This window comes from Calidris pugnax, unplaced genomic scaffold (genome assembly GCF_001431845.1).
Source record: "Calidris pugnax isolate Ruff unplaced genomic scaffold, ASM143184v1 scaffold24, whole genome shotgun sequence".
NCBI lineage: Eukaryota > Metazoa > Chordata > Aves > Charadriiformes > Scolopacidae > Calidris > Calidris pugnax.
In genome coordinates this window covers 14,781,061-14,802,584 of record NW_015090922.1, presented here as the reverse complement: position 1 = coordinate 14,802,584, position 21,524 = coordinate 14,781,061, and the positions used below count along the sequence as shown (strand labels likewise).

Below are 21,524 nucleotides of genomic sequence, written 5' to 3'. Positions count from 1 at the left end.
GAATGCAGCAGAATTCAAATTCTATGTCCTTTATTTTATTTAATATACCACACATTTCTCCTACAGCCAGTAATAGAAACCAGGACTTGTGCTGTAAGCATTAGACAATGTTCTGTCAATGTCAATCCAGATGCTGCAGTGAGGGGGGGCAGCTTTCACATGGGATTATGAGGAGTGTAAGGAGGAACGTATGTAAGGAACAGCAGAGACTCTTTTTTTATCTTAACATTTATGGTGGTTAGATCATTCTGGGCCAGTGGCACAAGCCTGTTTCCTGCTGGGTACTTTCTTGTGTTTTGCATGTTCTTGTTCTGTGTGTGTGGAGCAATGGAGCATCACTTTAGCTCTCCCCAAGCCCTGGTTTCTCTCCATCGTTGGTGTCTTTGCCATTCAAATCCCCATCTACTGTAGCACTTTACCCTGTTGTCCTGTAGACAGACTTCGCCTGTTTTGAACAAATCAGAACAACCTTAGCTGAGGCATCAAATGGATGACCAGCTTTGTCTTAAAGATGAGTGTTTTGTTAACTTGAGTGTTTTGTTAACTTTTAACTAATGAACAAGACAAGGGCCATTTATCTTGGTTACACTGTATCATATTAAATGACCCGGTGTGGTGAGGTGAGAAGGGAGACATTGCCAGTAGCAAAAGCCTACCCGACCCTTGTCCCTTGGCCGGCTCCTGCAGGTTAATTTCTGGGGCTGGATACAGGTCTCTGGCTCCAGAACCTTGGCTCCAGAAGGAGAGGGAAGCAAGAGAAGGAATCAGTTATCTCTTCCAATAAGAAACAGAGAGTATAGAGAGGAGAAGGGGAAACCAAGACAGTTAGGTGGAGCTCTGCAGTGGAGATCAGCTGCAGAAGTACCTGGCATGCAGAAGAGGGAAACAGGGAGTAAAGGGGCAGGGACTTGGAGAATCAGATGCAAAAACTAGTAGGCAGGGATGTGAGTGGAAAGTGAGGATTAATAAACCAATGGAAACGTGTGAACAGAGGGGAGGAACGCTGAAATTATAAAATGTCTTCTACTGTGCATCACATGTAGTTTGCATGTGTAAATCATATAAAACTTTCCCAGGCTTTATGCTGAGAAAGGCAGAAACATAGTACAGCTCATGCTAGAGGAACGCTGATGGGTCCCCGTGGTTTAATACAGGGCTAATTATGCTGAAGATTATGATTTAGTAGTGTGGCTAAAGGGCTACTTTGCTTCCAGGATAGAAGGTATACACGCCAGTAGTTAGCGGATACCTACTGAGCCTGTTTGTGAAGGACCATTGGCATTAAAAGGGCTGGATTCACCTTTTGGGTTGTACCCATGTCCTTTTACCATAGGACCAAAGAAATAGAAGTCACATTGACTTACCAGCAGTTTGTACCCATTCTGTGCTTATTGTACACTAGGGTATGAGAAGGCAGAGAGGACAGGACAGTGGTGGTCTCATCTTGTTTCTTTTGGCCTGCGAGTTTGAAGGTGATGTTTTTCCTCTGTGACTTGCTTTCTCTGGTTGTGCCATTAAATATATACATATTTGTATATGTATGACTTTGCCTTGTGATATGTGTTGATTAGCATTGTCATCATGGGAGTTCAGTGAGTGTAATGAAAACAAATTACTTACATGTACAGGGACCAAACCATATACTTCCAGGAGTTTAAAAAGAGAGAGAGAGAGATACTTTGCAGATGGTGTTGCTATCTCTGAATCTCAGCACTACTGTTTAACAGAGGATGCGGTTTCTTGCACTGCAGACAGCAGCACACACGAGGCAGACGACTCCCCCGTATTAATCTAGCTATTAATATCAGATATAGTTGAAAGTGAAGTCAGAAAACAGCAAGCATGCTAGAAACAGTGCTTTACAAGGGATTAAAGCTATCTGGAGGATGACTGAGGAGGAATAACTAGGAAATGAGGGCTTTTTATTTAGTTAAGTCATATCCTCTCCGTTGCAGGGAATAGAAAAAAAAATCTCTTAAGGTCAAAACGAGCCGAGTTGCCGGGGGTTATCCCTAATTCTAGCGCCGCTGCAGCCGGCGGGCCGGGGCTGTGCGGCAGCGCGGAGCACAGAGCGGGGGGAGCGGGGGGAGCGGAGCCCTTGCACCCACCGGGGCCCCCGCCGCAGACGGGACCCCGCGCCCAGGGGTGCGCAGAAACGCGGGGGCTCGGCCGCGGTCGCCGCCTCCTCCTTCGCCGCGTCGTGATTCCCACCCACGGAGAGTTGCGGAGGGCGTGAAGGAAGCAAAAAAGAAAAATTAAAAAAATAAAATAAAAAAATAAATAAAAGCGCAACACCCGAAAGCCTCGAATGAGAAGCGGCGTGGAGGAGCGTTCGTGTTCCCGAGGCACGTAGGAAACCGCCCCGTGTTGCGATGGTTATCGGCGGGGTTGGAGGCGGGGAGCCCACCCCTCCCGCCGCTCCGGCTCCAGACGCCGCCCCGGGCAGCCCCGGTAGCTCCCGGTTGTTGCGCGCTCCTTGCCAGGCCGGAGCTTGTCCCTTTAAGAAAGCGCAGCAGCAGTAGCAGGGGCCGGCCCTGCCTCCCGAAGGCTGCGGCGCTGGGAGCGGGGCTGGGCAATGGGAAGCAGTTCCTCCGCTGGGTCCCAGCGAGCGCCGCCAGCCCAGCCCGGCTCCGCTCCCCTCGCTCCGCAGCATCCAGCCCGGGCACCGCCGCCCCGACGCGGGGGGGACCTTCCTGAGCGCTGAGCTCAGCTGCTGTGAAAAAAAATAATAATAAAAATCAAGTAGGAAAATATACAGCTCCCCGTGTTGCGATGGTTAGCGGCGGGGTTGGAGGCGGGGAGCCCACCCCTCCCGCCGCTCCGGCTCCAGACGCCGCCCCGGGCAGCCCCGGTAGCTCCCGGTTGTTGCGCGCTCCTTGCCAGGCCGGAGCTTGTCCCTTTAAGAAAGCGCAGCAGCAGTAGCAGGGGCCGGCCCTGCCTCCCGAAGGCTGCGGCGCTGGGAGCGGGGCTGGGCAATGGGAAGCAGTTCCTCCGCTGGGTCCCAGCGAGCGCCGCCAGCCCAGCCCGGCTCCGCTCCCCTCGCTCCGCAGCATCCAGCCCGGGCACCGCCGCCCCGACGCGGGGGGGACCTTCCTGAGCGCTGAGCTCAGCTGCTGTGAAAAAAAATAATAATAAAAATCAAGTAGGAAAATATACAGCTGGATAAAATTGGTAAGTCAAACTAAAGTCACATCCTTCTCCTCCTCCTCCTATTCGGGCTGCAGTTTTCCAAGTCTCTTAATTTGTAATGTTTTTCGCCGGCCGGTTTGTTTTTGTTTTGTTTTATTTTGTTTTGTTTTGTTTTATTATTGTCTTGTAAGCGGAACAGCTGGGAAAACATGGAGGCAAAATAAAAGTGTAAAAAAAAAAAACTTTGAGGATTTGTCAGTGTTCGCACTCCTGTTTTGAAACCCGCATTGACACTTTGCTGCAGGAGTGGGGAAGGGGGAACCAGCAAGTGCTTTTGTATGTTGGGGAAAGAAAGCTGGTAAGAGCTGTAATTGGCTTTTCTTGCGGAGATGATTAAAGAGGGAGATTTGAAAAAGAAGACTTTCAAAAAGCTTGAAGTGACTTGTCATTTACTTTTCCAGAGCAAAAACACATCTCGCGTTAAGCAGTTTTAAAACGTCCTGGGATGTGTGCTGGAAGAATAAAAATCTGTTAAAATACTGCGTTCTCAGTGGAAGTCTGGGTGCCGAAGTATTGCCGAGCAAACGTGTATGTTTGTTTAAATTTAACTAAATACACTGGCAGCTCTGGAAGGGCAGAGGCATTACGTGCCACCCTCTCTGCATCGGACAGAGGGCGCTGTTGCTGCATCTGGCGTCACCCTCCCGAAACGGGGAGCTGCTGAAAACTCAAGTGAGGAACTGAGTAGAAATAAGATGTTTTAAACAATTAAAACAGAAATTATGCACACGTACAGAGAGCTACAGTATATAGCATCCAATTATAGCAGTCGATGTTTGTAATTTTTGTTCCCTTAAGTTCTGGGGGTAGGGTTTTTTTTTGTTAAGTGATGATCTGAATTATAAAGAAAAAGATAAAGTCTGTTGATCAGCTTTAGAAATTAGAGCCTGGTTATGATCCTGTTATCTTTTCTGGAATGTGTTGTGGGGTCAGCTTGGCTAAAGAAGGGGAGGGAAAGCGTGGAATCTCTTGACAGAAATGTTACTTCAGTAATGGTGTGGGAGATGAGGAAGAACTCTCACTCAGTGTTGATCAAGTTTCAGGCTGGAATTTGACATCTGATATGGGAACATATCCTTTGTATCCAGCACAGATGTGTAGCAGAGGATGGAGATCTATAAACTGAATAATAAGACCTGTAAACCCTAATGACTAAACTGCATATTGTCAAGTAGTTTGGGGAAAGGGGGAGGGACACGTTCAGGCAGGCATACAGCTTTCTTCATAGAAATCCCACTACTACTACAAGAGGCTGATAATTGTGCTGTGTTGATGATCTTTAAGGTCCCTTCCAACTCTACCCATTCTATGATTCATATATAATGGAGAGTTAGAGAATACAGTAACAGACTCTCCTTACCTCTGTGTGTGTGTTTCTGCTAGCTTACGGGTACCCTGGTGTGTATAATAATATTCTGCTGCTTTTGTGGAATATGAATTTGAGTTTCCTTGAATCAAAGGCTTTAAAAGGAATGAAGGTGTTATTTTAATTATTGCAGTTCTATTGTGAGTAGAGAAGGATCAGAGCTGTCAAGTTCCTGTCTGATACAGCCTCTATTAGAACTTGATGTTTCTGTTGTGATCTGGGGCTTTGATTGTGCCTAGAACAACAAGATGTTTCTGTCTGGCTTTTTTCCTATTACTTACAAATCATGTGCAGTGGAGTGGAAAGATTTGCAAGTTTTGAGTCCTTAATGTGAGACATGCTGGGCAAAGCAGATTAAAAGAACTGAATGAGCGTACTGAATGCAGTCATTCAGACTCCTAATTATTATACCTCATTGAAAAGTTTAGACTGCTACTACCTCTGCTGAATCTGTGGAGTATGTGAGCAGGAGTCAAATTTCTTACCTGCAAGAGACAGTAAAAAAGTTATTGTGAGGCAGTGCATCCTTGGGATGTTAGTAGTTTTTCAGCGAAGAAAAAAAAAAAAAGCCATTTCTTTATAGTCCTTGGGGTTCATTAGGCATCCAGGTCTAATGGTCCTTTGAAATTGTTTCCCTTTTCAGTTCATCTCTGAACTAGCAGGCACTAGTCAGATGTCTGATTGCTGCTTCAGTAATTTATTGAGGAACCTTTTTCACTTTCCTTCAAGCAGACTACTTGATGGGATTACTCAGTTGTGCCTGTGTATTGTGCAGGACATACTGGATCCCTGGGCAGTGGAGCAAGTTCATTGAGAATCATAGCACTATTGGACATCCTGAGACATATTTGACCCTAGCAGATACTTGTCTTGGTAGTAGGCTAATTTATTTACTGAAAGTGTGTGTTCTCCACCATCACTCATCAGTTGCATCTCCCCGTCTATTTCATTTGTCTGCATGACATGTTTAATATGGCAGTTGAAGTGATTTCAGTTCTCTTAGTTGCCTATATTTCAAATTAGAACATTTACTTCACAAATGGAAGAAAGAATTTGATATGCCTGATCTTATTTATACTGTATTGTTCGGGAATTCACTTTAGTATGTGTTTTATTTTGCTCTTGAGTGTTTTTCTTTGAGGTACTTTGTACCCGAGTGTCCACACTGTAGGACTGTCCATGGCTGATGCTTAGGTCATACAGTTAACTCCTTCAGAGTCTCCAAAACATTAGTTTAATGTGACACATGTGTGTGATATTTAAAATGTTAAGAAATCCTCCACCTATATTTACGTCAAACTAAAGAAACAGAGCTTCCTTGAATATCTTTTTTCATTAGAGACTACTCTTTTAACCTGCCAGTAGACACTTACAATGTTGACGGTGCTGTAAATTCTGTGGCTGCCATTGGAGTGCTTGTCTAGTACTTGCTTATGCTGACAGTAACTCTGTTGAGTGAGTCTAGCCATAGCAAGACAAATTACTCAACAAATTACCAGTGTTTTGGTTTCTAATATCGTCAGTTTTGGTCATTGTTTTGTAGAGCTTCAGATTCTTGTTGTTAATTCATCTTTGAGCATCTTATCATAGTCATAGTGAAACCTACTACAAAATCTTTTCTCTAAGAATGTTTCGGGCATCATGTAGAGCAGGACGTTACCACAGGTTATGAAGGCGTGTGATGCTGAGATAGCTGAGATGTATTTGGCCTTGTTCTCTGTTGTAGGTAAAGCCTCTTTTTGCTTTATATAACAGAAGCAGAATCCCAACTTAAAACCTCAGTTTCATATCAAAGACTCACCATGCTGACAACATAGTAACCTGCCTTGTTCTTTGATAACATATTTCATAGACAATTTTTTACACTGAACAGGGATAGATGTGGGTTTATGTCTGATTTATTTGCCTGTCTCTACTTTTGCAATCATTTGGAATGCCACATTTTCCATTACACAAGGGATATGTTTATCAGTATAAGTGGAGACCTCTCGAGACATTGTCCTGTGCAACATCAAAAATGTTGACTTGTAGAGAAGGTGAAGGAAAGTAAATAAGATTTAATAGCTCTGAAGGTGGAGATGGAAAGGAATTATTGCAGGAATGCGTTCCCCAAAGAATAATTTCAGTGGAGTAGATACCCATATGCAGCTAATCCTGATTCTCCCAGACAGAATACATCAGATCTGCCAATGCTCATGTGCATGAATATCCTCCAAGAAATTAATTTATTTCCATCTTCACATATGTACAGCTGTCATCCTGTGTCTGAGACAGTTGATGACTGAGCTGTTTCTTTTTCTTATTGGTAGTTCCAAAGATCTTTTCTTCTTAATCAGATTCATCAGAATCTGTGGAAAACTTCAATCTCTCTTTAATGTCAATCCATTATTGAGAGTATTATTTCTTTAACATAAAAAATAATGAACAAGAAACTTTAAAAAACTTTTAGGCACCCTACCAGTTTAATTATACTCTACAAAAACATGGTAGTGACCTAATATATCATTAAATAATCACATTTAAATACTGCACTGACCTTGCCAGGCAGTAAATCAAAGCAGTGGTGAAATCCCTTTTGTTCTCTTTGCTACACCCTGAAATCTGTGAAATCATCTTCTGAGCACTTAGCCAAAGTATGCATCAAGCTGATGTGTTTTGGAGCATGAAGTGGGGAAAAGCGGTAGGAATTTCTAGGTTCCTAGGGCCCTGCTTGTATTGCTCCTTCTTTTTTTTTTATAATTGGTCAGTTCAAGAGACCATGGATTGTGAAGATTCCATACGAGAAGAAAAGACAAAGTGGCAGTTGGCATTGCTGTTATTTAGTATGGGCTGCAATTCTTAGTGCCTTCATTGGGAACGATAGGTTATATACTCAGGGTTGTTGCTCACCATCTTGTAAATTTGTCATTTTGGGGAGGGTTGGAGAGGGTAACTGATTCACAGTGGAACTGCTGACTTGTAAAGTGGAGCATAGAGCAGAAGCAATTCTGAAGTCTTGGCATCATTTGTAGTTTCCTGCTCTCGTGCATTGTTCTGTTTGAGAAACTTGACGTGGTGAGAAATGTGGATGAGCAGAAGCAGCATCAAATAGTGAACTTTTTTTTATGCCATGTGCTATATAATACAATATCCAGGTGCAGCAGGTAGGCCAAGGGCCCCCTTTGCAACTGACCTTCTCTGTTCTTTTCACTGATGCTTCACATTATTTTTAAAACTGGGCATTCTGTCATTTAGCCAATATGATGTGTTAGCCAGGTTGTGTGTCTGGCTCTGCAGCCCCTTTCTAGATGTATCCAGACCTGTAACTTTACCTACATCTGTCTGTTAACTGGCATGATCATATAGCTGTGTTTATTTTGAAATCCATGGAAAGTACATGGAGAAACACTGTAATTTCATTTCTTCAAGGGAATCTTTTCCAGCAGCTGATGAAACCCAAGCTCATGCCAGATGAAAAGCTCTTGTGTTATCATTTTCAGTTAATTAAAAAAATAAACCCCAAATCCCTTACAGCAGCAGTTGTATAAATACTGTGCCTGTGCATACACCTGTATGTGCATGCCTACACTAGTGCTTCACTCTCCTGTTGACAGCTTGTGCCTTTGACAGCAGGCTGGGCATTATCATACACTTTCAGGTACAGGACTTAAAGATGCAGGGATGCAGGGGATGGATAGAGGATTTGGTTTTGTTTTGATTTTCTTTTTTAATACATCTTACTGCAGTTAAAACAGACCCGAAATAAAGTAAAAGCTTCGTTGTCTGCATCAAAATGGTAATTTTTTTTGTTTTGAAGAAAACATGCTAAAGGCTCAATTTTATCTTTTCGTAGGCATCGCCCCTCCCCCTTTTTTTTCTGGCACTTTGATGCTTTAGTAAAATGAACAGTAACTTGATTGAATGTGCCAAATTTGTGTGTGCTAAAAGGCGGGAAGCTGGGTTTGCTTGAATAGAAAGGTGCACCGGCAGCTGGGGCGGAACTACATCTTGGCACCCATCTCTATCCCAGTAAACTGAAGGATTATTATCATTCCAAAATCTTGGACAGCTTCACCGTTGAGTTGGATTTCTTTTGTGTTCAAGAAAGCAAAATTAATTTGGTTTGGGTGAAAGCTGTTAAGCTGACAGCCCTGGAAGACCACAGTCCCTTTGTTCAGCCACAAAACAAGGGATGCCTTGGACTGTGTCTGAGTCAACTTCCCCAGTGCTGCTCTCTCGCTGTCCATTTTGGTCCAGTCAGACAGTCAAAACTGAAGTTCAGCGTCTTTCTGTTCATTTTTTTGGCCAGCATTGTCAGGTTGCCAACAAAGGCCTGGCTAGTTAGATTTGGGATGGCTGTTTCTGTAATCTGTTAAGGTTATGCCAACAGAAGTCCTTGTGGTCTTTTTGTTTCAAGTGACAAATAATAATGTGACAAACTCACTCACTTATCAGGACAGCCTTGATCAATTCATTTCACATTAGCGTCCATCAAATGGGAATGGGTTTTGTTCGTTATCCAGAACAGATGCAGCCTGGTGACCTGGTGGAAGGACATACTGTATTCCATTACCAGCCCCCTCAATCATTCAATCACCCAATGCAGTTTTTCAGTACTCCACTTACATTACTCAAGCCCTGTGTTTTTAGGCTCCGCATCCTTTGCCCGATTCAGACGTCCTTTGGAAAGTTGCACATGGGCTTTTGCATTAAGCTCATCCAGAAGTTAAAGATTGTGAACTGCAGACACTTCCTTTCAGACTGGAAGGTGGGACAAAGGCACTCTGTACGACAGTGGCACAGAGGTTCTGGTAGTACCTACAAGGATATGTAATAACTTTAGCACAGACTAAACTTTTTGGCAGGATGTTATATTTTTTTTAAAAAGAGATACTGGTCTAAAAAGTTATGCAAACTTTGTATTTTCATGTTTGTATATATGTTGTCTTCTCTTTTTAATGAGATTTAAACAATAGCTGTCTTTTAATCATATTCTTTAGAAAATATCTTTAAATTCTGTCTATGGAGCACTTGGTCATAAAAGTGCATATTTGTACTGGAAGCTGCTTTTCACTCTTTGTGCTGGTTATTTTTTTAATTGCACATTAGTCAGGTTATAGAGTGAAATTTGGCCAGGTAGTTCCAACTTCTTGTTTCTTGTTCACTTTGCTAGCAGTTCTTTCATCGTCTAATACTGTACTTTGTTTGGATTGGAAGCCCTTTGGGGATTTATTTATACTGAACAACCTTTTTTTTTTTACTTAAGAAAATACCCAAGAACAAATAATGAGTTCTAGTGATGTTAGGTTTTAGTCAATAATGTTGTGCTTTTGCCAACCATACGGTGTCATGCTTAAGGTGGCTGACTTGTAGGTGAAATTAAAATGGAAAAATGAAAATGTACTCCAGCCAAGTTATTTTTCCCTGTTTCATTTATCTTTTCAGGACACCTTAATTAGCTGGAAAGAAGGCAACTACTGCAGAGCTTTGACTTTGGGCGCAATAGAGAACAATAAAGTGTGGCTGTCAGTGTTTGGAGACTTAGGCTCATGCTTGCTGCCTTGACTTTCTTCATATCCCAAGGCCCAGACAGTCAAAATAGCTCAGAGTTACATTTTGAGTTTCTCAGCCTGAGAACCAAATGACATTAATAGTCAGGCATCTAATGTGCAAAATTCTTTAGGTAAATATAGTATCTCATACCTCGGCAATATTTGGATTCTCTTGGAAGTCTTGTCTCTCATCTTTACTCAGTGGTTAACAGAAGTCTTTCCATATTTCGAAAAGATTTGCTAATTTGTACAGGGTGCTGTAAGATGCTTTATTAAGAAAAGCTTTTTTTAAATGCCCTTGCATGTTTTAAAGTTGTTTCTTTGGGAACTATAGCAAAGATCAGCAGGACTGGAGTTCCAGTACAGGGTGCTTGCAATATGGCTGGTTTTCCAATCCAACCTTTAAGTTGTGTTTTTTTGTGGTTTTTTCCCCTTCTAAAAATGTACTTAATTCACAAACCACTTTGACTCGAAAAATGTGCTAAACCAACAGGGGACCAGTACATCATTCTCAGCACTCAATTTCTTGCAGGACAGCAGTCACAGGGAACTGGTAGGTTACCAAATAGGTCTAGTGACTCTGCTTCTGAGGACCACTTTCTATGGAGCACATCTGAAAAACCACTGGAACAAACCAGCAGCACCAAAAGAACTTCATGCATTAAAAATGTATGTTGTGTTCTGCTTCCTCAAATGTGAAGGATCAGATCTGGTAAACAGTCTTGGTGTGTGTGGACAGGGTTAGATAGCTACTGCTACACAGCAGTGGATAGCAAACAATGTGCATTTAAGAATATGTATTTGGGTGAATAATGGTATATGAAAACATGTAGGTATGAGAGTGATTGTTGTTTTGTAGCTGTACAGTTTGAAGGGCCTTAGGTGGATTTGATCCTACACATGGCTGCGTGTGTGGAAGGGATATATATGAAGTTATCATGCTACTTGGTTTATTGAGCCCCTTATCCCAGTGTCTGAAACTGTGATTTGTTATGCTGTGATATGATCCGAAATAGAACCACAACTCACTGTAGCGGGTTCTTTCAATCCCCTGGGAATGTTTGTCTGGCTTAAGTGCATGAAACTGAAATGTGTAATACAGAACTGCAGCTTATAGATCAACACTGACTCCATTTGTGGGAATGAATGAATACCTCATGTTTGATGTGCTACAGGAGAGTTCACAGATGACTTCTTATGTTACAGTACTATATTTTTCATGCTTTTTCAGCTTCATGTGTTTTGCTTTTTCTTCTGTGTGTAGAATAGGGTGGTATTATCCTGGGGTTTTCAATATAGAAATAGAATGTGAAAAGATTTCTCCCTGCTGACTCTTTAATGGTTTCAGAGACTTCTTTTCAGTAAAATTTTACTTCAAGTGATTGTTTCTATACCCATCCACACATTTCACAGCTATAAAACTTCTTTGTTTAACTCAGATTCTTCCTGAATGATTTGCTAGTTAAATTTTCTCACTAATCTACCCTTTTTTACAGTTCTTCTGACAGCTTTAATCCCTGGGTACAGGTCTGCAAAGGTACCTGTATCTCACAGTCTAGTCTAATGATTGCACGATAGGTGGAAGGGTTCACTATCATACTGTTCATTGCCGATGGTCATAGTTATATAGAACTTTATTGCTGATTCAGTCTTCCCTTATGACCCAAATTTTTATCTGAATATACCAAAGTCCCTACAGGTGGATAAATTCCACCCAAAAAAACCCTATAAATTTGCTTAATAAAGAAAGCGTACTCACCCTTATATTAGCTGTTCTGCTAATATTCTGGTTTCATTGCACCTCTTCTCTGGATTTTATTCATTTATCCTGTCTTAGCTTAGTAGGGGATGAGGTCTGCAAGGCTGAAAGAGACCTCCTGAGTCACAGAGTACAGCATATCTTTAATTGCAGGAAACTATGTTGCAGGATTCCCTTCATAAATTTACCAGTCTCTGTCTCAAAATTAAACAGCTTTTGCTCCTGTTGTGTCCTATTGGGAAGCCATTTAAGAACCTCACTCCTCTGATGTTTAGAAATCTGCTTCTAATTTCCAAACTAAATTTGTTCATAGCCACTTCATGCCCATTTGGTTTTGTGCCAACTCTGGTCTTCAATTGTTCTTCCACTTTCTTACAATCTTCCTGTGATCTGAGAGGATTCTCGACTTTCTCTCCTTCTGTTTTTCCCTAATAAGGGAAGTCGATTAAAATTATGCTTCGCTTTGCAATGTTCTTCATCAGTGTAATCGTGCCTTGGTTTGATAAATTCTTTAGTCCTGAGAGCTTTTTAGTCTTTCCAGTCAGTTCTCGAGACAGACAGAAGCAGGAAAAGGTGGCTATTCACATTTTACTAGATAGGCAGAGAATATATGTAAATTTGCGTTAACTCTGGGGTCAGGAAGGTGAGAAGGGGAGAGGAGAAAGTGGCCTGCCTGTTTTTGCACCTGTAAAAAGCATTCACTGGGGACTTTGTGAAGAATGACTTGGGTTTGAGGATCTGGTGCCTGAGATAGGCAAAGGCATTGATCCAGTCCAGCTCTCCCATCCCTCTGTAAAACCTGCTTGAAATGAGCCAGCTGATAAAACTTTTGGAGGGAATGCAGCTCACAAATTAGTTTTTGAGGGCAATTTTCCAGCTGTTTCCTCAGAAGGAATGAGGCAAGCAGCTCCCAGAGCCCCAGACGAATGCCTGGGATCTTTCTCCTTTGGAGCGTGTGGAGAGTCCCTGAGAAGAGCTGAGAGTCCGGGGGCTGATGGAGAGATGAAGCCAAAGGCCTGTAGTGGGAACCTCCTGCTGTCAGGATCCCACGCTAAGCTGCAGCCGAGGGCGGGCATGGTGGGGAGGGAGAGCTAAGTAAGGGTTGCTCTGACCTTGAGATGTTCCCATGCTGCTTCCCTCTATGGGCAGTGCTCAATGGCATCATTTACAAGATTCCTCAAGCACCCTTAAACTCAGTAGGAAAAAACGTGTGTCCATTCATCATGCCACTCTACTTTATACTATACTTATATCAGCTTGCTACTGATCTTAAAATCATACGATTGAGGTTAGATGTCTCTTATAAGACAGCTTTTTATTTAACAGAGTGTATCAAAACCAGAGCTTTTTGCAGTGAAGTACCACATTCGGTCAAACTGTCTGAGGCTTAGGGTGGAATTTTGGGGCAGGAGGACAAAGGATGGAGAGGAGGGAGTGCCAAACAAAAGACCTGGCTCCTGGATTACAGCAGATAGTGTGAGAATAGTGGGACTTCAATTTGGATCCATCAGATTAAGGTGAATAGGGATGTTCTGAGCTCTTCTGAAGTTGGGGTCTGTATTTTTCTGTGTATGTTGAGTTATTTTTCATTAACAAAGAAATTAAAAAGTGGTAGTTTTTTTCTTTTTTTTTTTTAATTCCCCTGCCCCGCCCCGTGATACAAAGGCAAGGGAAAAAACATTTCTCGCCCAGTTCTAAGCAGAGTAACTGCACTCCAGGAAAAAGGTGTTGCAATATATCTTTAAAATGCAGCAGGACTGTAGCTACTATAACTCTACCCAAGCTGTTTTTCCTATTTACCCTGTTTTATTGTCTCTATTGCTTATGTGGTTAGGAGGTATGCACACACAGATATGGCAGCTTGCTGTGTTGTGCACTGCTTGTATTCCCTCTCTGCCAGGAGTTTACCAAGTAAGATAGTTCTGGAATCGTCCTGGAATGAAGGTGCCTGGGACTGGTGCAAAAGACTGGTGCACCCACCCCTTCCCAGCAAATGTGATATTGAATACATTTAATAGGCTCAGACTTTGAAGGCTGATGCTGAGAGTTTCTTCTGTCTTTTCTTTGGTGTCTTAGTAAACATATACATTTGTGATACACTGAGCATACTGTGCATGGTGCTGTAAGACTCACTTGCAAATGCAGTTCAGTTGCTTGTCTGCGGCTCACAGTTGCTGTTCATTCAGAAGGCCAAGGGAAATGACGAAAATTGTCCTTTTCCAGTGAGGTAAAACTTCCAGGAACAAAAGGCATGCCTGAACGTTCCTAGGCATACGACAGCACTAATGCTGGGGAAAGGGGAGTCTTCAAAAGTAATGCAATAGGTGGTTTAAGCAATGATATGAGGAAGAAGAGTAGTCTGGTTTGAGAAGAAGTCCCCAGATAATGAAAGTTTTCTGTTGTGTTTTTGTTGGGTTTTTTGTTGTTTTTTTGGGTTGGTGTTTTTTGGACCATCTAGCACTTGATACGTAGCCTTGACGTAGCCTGAACAAGAACCTGATGGTTTGTTTTAAAAGAACAGCATCTCCATTCACCAAATGAAGTCGTAATGCTTTAAATTGAAAGGCTAGTTAAATTGTCAAAAGAGAGTATTATGAAAGTTTCATTGTTAAAGAGGCTTTCAGTCACAGTGATGCTTTTAGTAGCATTGTTTTTAGACTGGGATGGTTTGGGGTTTATTTTGGCTCTCTGAGATTTAGTTTCCAGGTGATTTTTGTCCTTCTGTTCAATGGGTATGTTTCCATTCTGAATAAGGACCTTTTGCTAAAACGTTTTGGTCCATGCCTACCTTGTTATCTTTCCCCATTGTGTGTTTGAGATATATTCATGGGAGCTTTGTGCACAGCTGACTGCTTGGTCACTTCTGACGTGCTTCCTAGTAACAACACCAATGTTTGTAATGTAAAAGGCAAGATTGTCCTTGACTTACTGATGGTAGTCAGTGCCAAGTCTGGAGTCAGAACGATTACAGCTGTTATCAGGAGTGGAGGTAGAAAAAAAATAAAAATCTCTTGGTGGATCTTATGCATGACTTTATTTAATGTGCATTTTATAAAGATCATTCCTCTTAAATACAGTTGAATTTCACAGCTAGATGGGAAATGGACTGGATCTGCTCATGGTGGCTAAGGAAAGAATTGGCAGTCAAACAAAACTGGTAACAATGTGGTACTACTGATATGCTTTAGAGCTTTGCCACTGACTATTCTGACTATTTGTTATGCAGGATTGAAGTTTAGATGTTTAAAGATTATTATCCTCTTGATAAATTTTGTGAGTCTAACATTCAGACCTTGCTTTTGCTTGAAAATATTTCTACAAGGAACCCTGAGCTTGTAGTATGTGCTTAATAGGTAAGACAAAGATCCAGAATGTACATAGCACTGTTAGGATAGGAAACTGCCTTTAGCCTGGACACTATTCTGATTTTTCTTATGAAGCAGGAATATTGGTAATTCTGGAAATGAACACGTTGCCATTTCAACATTGTGCAGATGGGTACAATTTCCTTAATTAAGTTCTCTTGTAATCAGCATGTAGTTCTGCCTCTGATCTTTTTTTTACTCATTACCAAGTCTTAATTTGTAGAGAATTTCCTTTTAAAGTGGTTTTAAATAGAGTTCAGCTTTCCTGAGGCAGGCTGCAGTGCCACTTTCTGGGCAAATGTTTACTGGGTCTTTTCTTTATCAGCATGAACTATACCCTGCCCAACCTGTCTGAACACAGTCCGGTTCTGGGTGTGTTCTGTAACCAGAGAAGTGAAAACTGACGGTAGTTTTACACTTTCTTACATATGAGTAAATATCTCCTAGTGGCATCTATGGGCCCAACCTGAAAAAAAAAAAAAAAAAAAAAAAAAAAAAAAAAAAAAAAAAAAAAACATCTCACATCTATCTTTCCACCACACCCACAACACAGTCAAAAAAAAAAAAAAAAAAAAAGGAGAAAATAGAAAAAGATCTACCTTATCCAAGTTCCTTTCCACAGCCTCAAAGCAGGCTTGTTGCTCTTCTTCTTTCCTTCTTGTTTTGACTTTAAACACAATTATAATTTAATTATAAACATGTTCTTTTATGCAGACAGAGATCATGATGAGTAACAGATAGTGCTCCAGTCTTAGCTTTCCAATGCAACTTGCAGGAAAAATTATGCATTACTGCACTCTCTGGTCATTCTTCAAGAGAATAGCAGAGGGACTTGGGAATCCTGGCTTGATGACTGTATTCTTGGCTTTGGGATAAGGTAGGAGGTAGTTTACCAGTTATGCACCAGTTCCTGTGCATTAAGTATATCCTCTGTGCCTGTGTGTGTGGTATGGCAGAGCAGTGTGTGATTCTGAAGGCTGACTTGCTGCCTAACTTTGGTGAATCACCTAACTATTCTGGGTGGGATCCAGACCTCTTCAGAGTCAGTGCCAGCACCCTTATTTTGGCTTCTCTGAAAGTCTATTCTTTCTCAGTCAGTGAGATTGATTTCTATGTAATCATTTTTTGGGAGGGCTAGTTTTTTATCAATCAGTCATCTTGGCTCTACATGTCGCAGAGGCATGTGGTATTTTCCAGAATTTGACAGTCTGCTAACGTTTGTTTCTCTGTCTCTTCTTTCTCTGCCTGCAAGAGTGGGTAGCCTTAAACTGGTGTACCATAATCCATCAAATTAGGCAGAGTTCCTAGGATGAAAGAAATATAATGTAGCAATGCACTTCTCTATTGGCTTCATATATTCCTGTTTCTGTGGATTTAAGTTTCATTTAAAGTGTCCTCACCTTCTCTGTTGCTTCCAAAAATCTTGAACTAGATTTTTCCCTTGTCACGTCTCAGACATTGTCTTGCCTCTATGGCATTTTTGTCTTGAGCTACCCTCTGCTGAAATTTCACAGGTGTCAGATTCCCTGCCAGGCAGTGAGAGAAGGGTCTTTGAGAGCTCTGCTTCTGAGCAGTACCACAGCTTTCTCAGATAACTTACTTGTCTGAATTTTACAGCTTTAAAATACATACTCAACTCATGCATGTTTTTCCCAGGACTGTTATCTCCTGAGTTCCATATTCATCTGGTCCTGACTGACTCTGACTGTCATTACCTTATGGTTTATCATTTGTCTTCGGTCTCATTCAGCTGTCTGTTCTTTTCCAGGGGTTATCTTTCATCTGAACTTGAATAACTACCGATTTTTTGGTTTTCCACATTTAACCTTCTGATTGGGCCTTCTTGAAGTATTTGTTCTCCCAGAATTTTTGGCTCTGGTTAGTCTTCCATTATCACCTTTCTTCCATTTCTTCCCCATTTGACATTTTTCCCAGATTATGCTTATCTGTTTGCGCATTCAAGCCTCCTATCTCAGCCTGCCATGTGGAGGAATAGTACAGATTTTCCAGAAGTTCAGTAATCCACAGGAAGAAAATCCCCTTTTACATGTCACCTTTTGAGACAGTCCTCTCTTAATCTGAGCTCTTAATTCTAAGGCAGTCTGTGATACAATAGCTGAGAAATGTCTTTGCTTTGATGGCCTACCAAGAATGAGTTTGAATGAAAAAGAGCTTCTAGAGTATAACTTGAGTGGATGAATTTACAAAGCTTGATGATTTAAACAGGCACTTGCTCTAGTGAACATTGCTAGAACATAAGCAGTAATCTTACTCTTGGCCATTAACTTTTCATCCTGAAGTACTTTACAAACAACTGGTTAATTTGGTGACATGGCACTTATCTGTGAAACGATATTACTGCCCCTGTGCAGAGGCAATACAAGTTGACTCTGTGCCATGACAGGTACAGTACTGAATACCTTACAGTCTCCTTTTCTTCCCTCTTTAACCAGTAGTATGCATGTTAGCTGCTGCTGAAATGAAATTATGGAAAGCAACAGCAACTTAGTAGTGTAGTATTTTCACACTGCTGTTTAAGACAGACCTAAGCTAAATTTAGTCTGGAGACCTTAGAAATCAGTGGCAGTAAAGCTGTGGTGTCTTTAACTTGGGAACATGTTAGACACTAGGTAAGTAACCTGACTTCTAAGCAGGCTTAGCTTCTGCGAAAGGCTCTGTTGTGATCCCTCAGTGCTGTTTTACCCAAGAAACCTAAGATAAAGTTAAAAGGCTTCATGTGCCACAGTCAGACCTTTCATTAAAGCTACAAATAACCATGATTTTTCATATAGGCAAGTGGGTTTAAAAATACTTCACTGTCTTTTTTGGGGGGACATATTTCATATATCTGTCTTCGCATTTCCTTACTTTTACTTTGTGTGAAGAGTTCCTTGTTCTTCCTGTACCTTGGTTCCTCTGTGTACCCGTATCTGTGCACCTCTTTGTACCTTGAAGCTTCAGAGACGTGAAGGGCTATGGTCAACTGTGGCAAACTCCTCTGCAGTAACCTAGTTTAATTAGTATTCACCAACACTAACTTCTTCATCTAATGATTCAAGCTGTCTCAGCTTTGTTGACATAGCAGGAAATGTATGGAGGAGGGTTAGAAAGTCACTAGAGGTCGGCAGAACAAAGGAGTGTTCTGCATAAACTTCCGTGGTCTAGTCTTAAAGACTGACAATTGGAAAGTGAAAGATGAAATAACCAGTCTGCTTGTTTGGTTCCAGCTGTACAATTAAAAATCATACTAATACATATACTATAGTCCTGAAGTAGAGAATCCAAAACCAATAGCGGTAAAGCTGAAAGAGCACAGACATAAATGCCTTACCAGTCCTATGGACACTGTGAAGTAACTTTGGTGTTACTGCTGGACAAATGTCACATTGAAATCCTAACAATGGTAAAAAATCAGCTGCATATCTTTTTAGCAATCTTGCTCCTTATAGGTGGTTCTTCAGGAAGTACAATCTAGGATCCGCTCAGCTGGTTGTTAAACCTCAATTGGTTTAACTAAATCCTCAGGTGAGTGGTCATAGACTCATGAATCAGCCCAGATTGGAAGGGAACTTGAAAAATCATCTGATCCAACCTTTTACGGGAAAGGGAACCTAGATGAGATTATCTAACACCTTGTCCAGTTACTTCTTGAAAACCTCCAGTGGTGGGGACTGTACCAGATCCCTGGGGAGGTTGTCAAGTGATTAGTTGTTCTCACTGGGAAAAATGTCTTTTTTATATCAGAATGATCAGGTCTTTAATTTGTATTTAATGTCTGATTCTGGTAAACTTTAAGAATTACAAATGGGTCTCTAGACTTGCTCTTTTCTTCTTCTGAATATCTGTATTCCTCTGCAGATTTTTTTCTTCTTTTCATCTTCCAGTGCTGAGAAATCCTTCAAAAGACAAAAACGTCCTTAAATCTTTACCAAACTCCTGGATGGTCAGAAGCTGCATCTTCTTTCCCTCTTCCCTCTTCTTCCTCCTTCCCTCTCTCCCTCATGATAGCAAAGGTCATGAAGAGCATATAACTGAACTGAGTGAAACAGTTTAAGCAGTACAAGGCTCTCTTCGCTAAACAAAGGGTGCTTTTGGAACTGGCTGGTCTGCAAACATTCCCTTGATCCTGAAAATTGATGTCTTTATACAGGACCTTAAATTCTTGGATGTTTTGTTATGTTGTTTGTCCATGATTCTTGCAGTACTCACCAGTAACAGTGAAAATTTTGACCATCACCTTTACATTGTGCCACTAAATGCAAAGGTCTTAAAAAAAGTCTGCAACTTCAAACTTTTCGCATTAAGAACGCCCTAATTACATGTGGGTTTTTTTAATATGGCTTTCATACCTCTCCACTGAAGTTGTTCCAAAGCTGCCATCCTCTGTAGAAGTGGCATGGAAGTGATGACATGCCAGGGAGACAGGCATTAAAAATAGCATGACCCAGGGATCATTCCCCTTCTCCTGTGGCATCTGAGCTTTAAAAATTGTCTGGATTCCTTGCAGTCCACAGGCTTCAGAATAAAAGGGAGTTGTCCTCTTTAACTGAGCTTTCCTCAGAGGACAAAGCAAATGAAAGTGCTGCTTGTGTGATTGAGACCAATGCATCAAGTTGGAGAATCTGATAAAACTGTTCTTGTATTTAGAGTTGCTCTTGATCCCTTGATAACGTGTTCTTTTCCCGTCTGTGCATGTGACTAATATATTTAGGAAATAATATCTGTCATCAGTTTGCATTTTTATCTGAACATTTTGGTGGCACTTTAACCCTGATAACAAAGCAGGAGTTTCCAATACTAGACCTGCAAGACTGGCATAGGTATTATTTGGTGCATTTATTTTCTCAGTGTTTGAAGCAATGCATAGTGTTTCATTTTGCTTTCAGTCTAAGCCCCCAAAACCCACCGCAAAAGCAATCCACCAAAACTGCGTGGCTGGAAACACAGTTGATTGATGAATAACTATCGTCCTTTAGCTGGTTTGACAATGAGGAGTCATAGCTTCAGAGAAACCTTTCTTCCCAGCTTCCTCAGGCTTGCCAGTGTAATGTTAGGGTTGCCAGCCCAGGGCTTAAGATGTATCAATATTTGTCAGTGGTAGGGTTCCATAATATTTGATTTCTGCTGGGAGTTTCTTGCCTGTTCAGACTTGATAGAGATGACAAAGTCATTGTCTCTTCCTGCTGCAGAACATTTGTTAGCTGGAATAATTTCTTGTAACTACAAAAAAAGACCAGCTTTTAATTCTCTGCCTGGAATTCTGGTGGCGCCTGCTGAATGCTGCTTTAACGCCTGAGGCTCCTGTCATTCTGTTGGTGGGTTAGAAGTTGGAGGGACGGGATATGGATCCTATGGCACAGCTTTGGGAAAATGGAGAAGATAGGTTCTGTGCTTTTAGGGTCATTGAAAATCTTAGATTGGTAGCAGCACTGAACAGACAGAGTTGCTGTTCACGTTTCCAATCCTTTGTTTCATCAGATGGTCTAGAAAGTTCTAGAAAATAATTAGTATCTGTGAAGGAAGACCCATCCCAGAAAAACACTGTTTGAGTTCCAATTGAAGCAGTCAGTGGCTTAAAAGGATAAAGAAGCCATCCAAGACCCACAGTGTCGCTTCAAAGCCCCTCAGTTGATGCTGTCATATACAGTGAAATGTACATAATCCTCTCCTGTTTTTATCAGAAATGACTGGAGTACATAATGAATGTCAGAAGTCCCAGGTTATTAATACAGTGCAGGCAAACTGGATAAGAGCCTGAAGAAGCCTCTGTCTTCTTCCACAGTCATCAAATGACCTCACTGTGGTTTTGACTCTGCTGGTGTTCACAGGAACACAGATTCCCAAGATTTCTCTTGGAGGATGGTTGTTCCGTGATTAAAGCATCTACATACCTTTCAGGATCTCAGTCTTCATGGTTTAAGCCAATTTTGGTAAAATTTCCACTTTTGCTTCTTAAAAAAAAAAAAAAAAAAAAAAAAAAAAAAAAAAAAAAGAAAGAAGAAAAAAAGCTAGAGCTGTTCCTGGAATATACTATGACTTCATGTCGGCATGAGGTGCCAACATGCCATGGAATGGAAGAGCAGCAAGAAAAATGGCTTTTGCAACTTGGGTGGTATTTTCTACATGAGAAACATCGCTCTTTGACTGCCAAGTTATTGCACTCAGGCTCTAAATCTCTGATTTGTATACAGAGAGGAGGTAAGAATTGCATGTGTGTGAACTTGTGTTTCTGCCTTCATCCTGCCTGATCAACATGTGTACGTCTGGGTTCGCCAATAGGCATGCAATCACACGCTTTTCTCCTAGGCTACATG

At 41.4% G+C, this 21,524-nt stretch overlaps 1 protein-coding gene across 5 annotated transcripts in view; it reads left to right on the top strand.

Moving 5' to 3' along the window:
• The window catches only part of DAAM2 (dishevelled associated activator of morphogenesis 2), a 217,830-nt gene that overhangs the window by 38,058 nt on the left and 158,248 nt on the right, over nt 1-21,524 (top strand). Inside the window, exon 1 of one of the 5 annotated variants that reach the window (XM_014950955.1) lies at nt 2,975-3,171. The exons of the other annotated variants lie outside the window; for them this stretch is intronic. The gene's annotated coding sequence lies outside the window, so the exon portion shown is untranslated. Of the gene's footprint in view, nt 1-2,974; nt 3,172-21,524 lie in introns of those variants that run through there. 5 annotated transcript variants of the gene reach the window in all.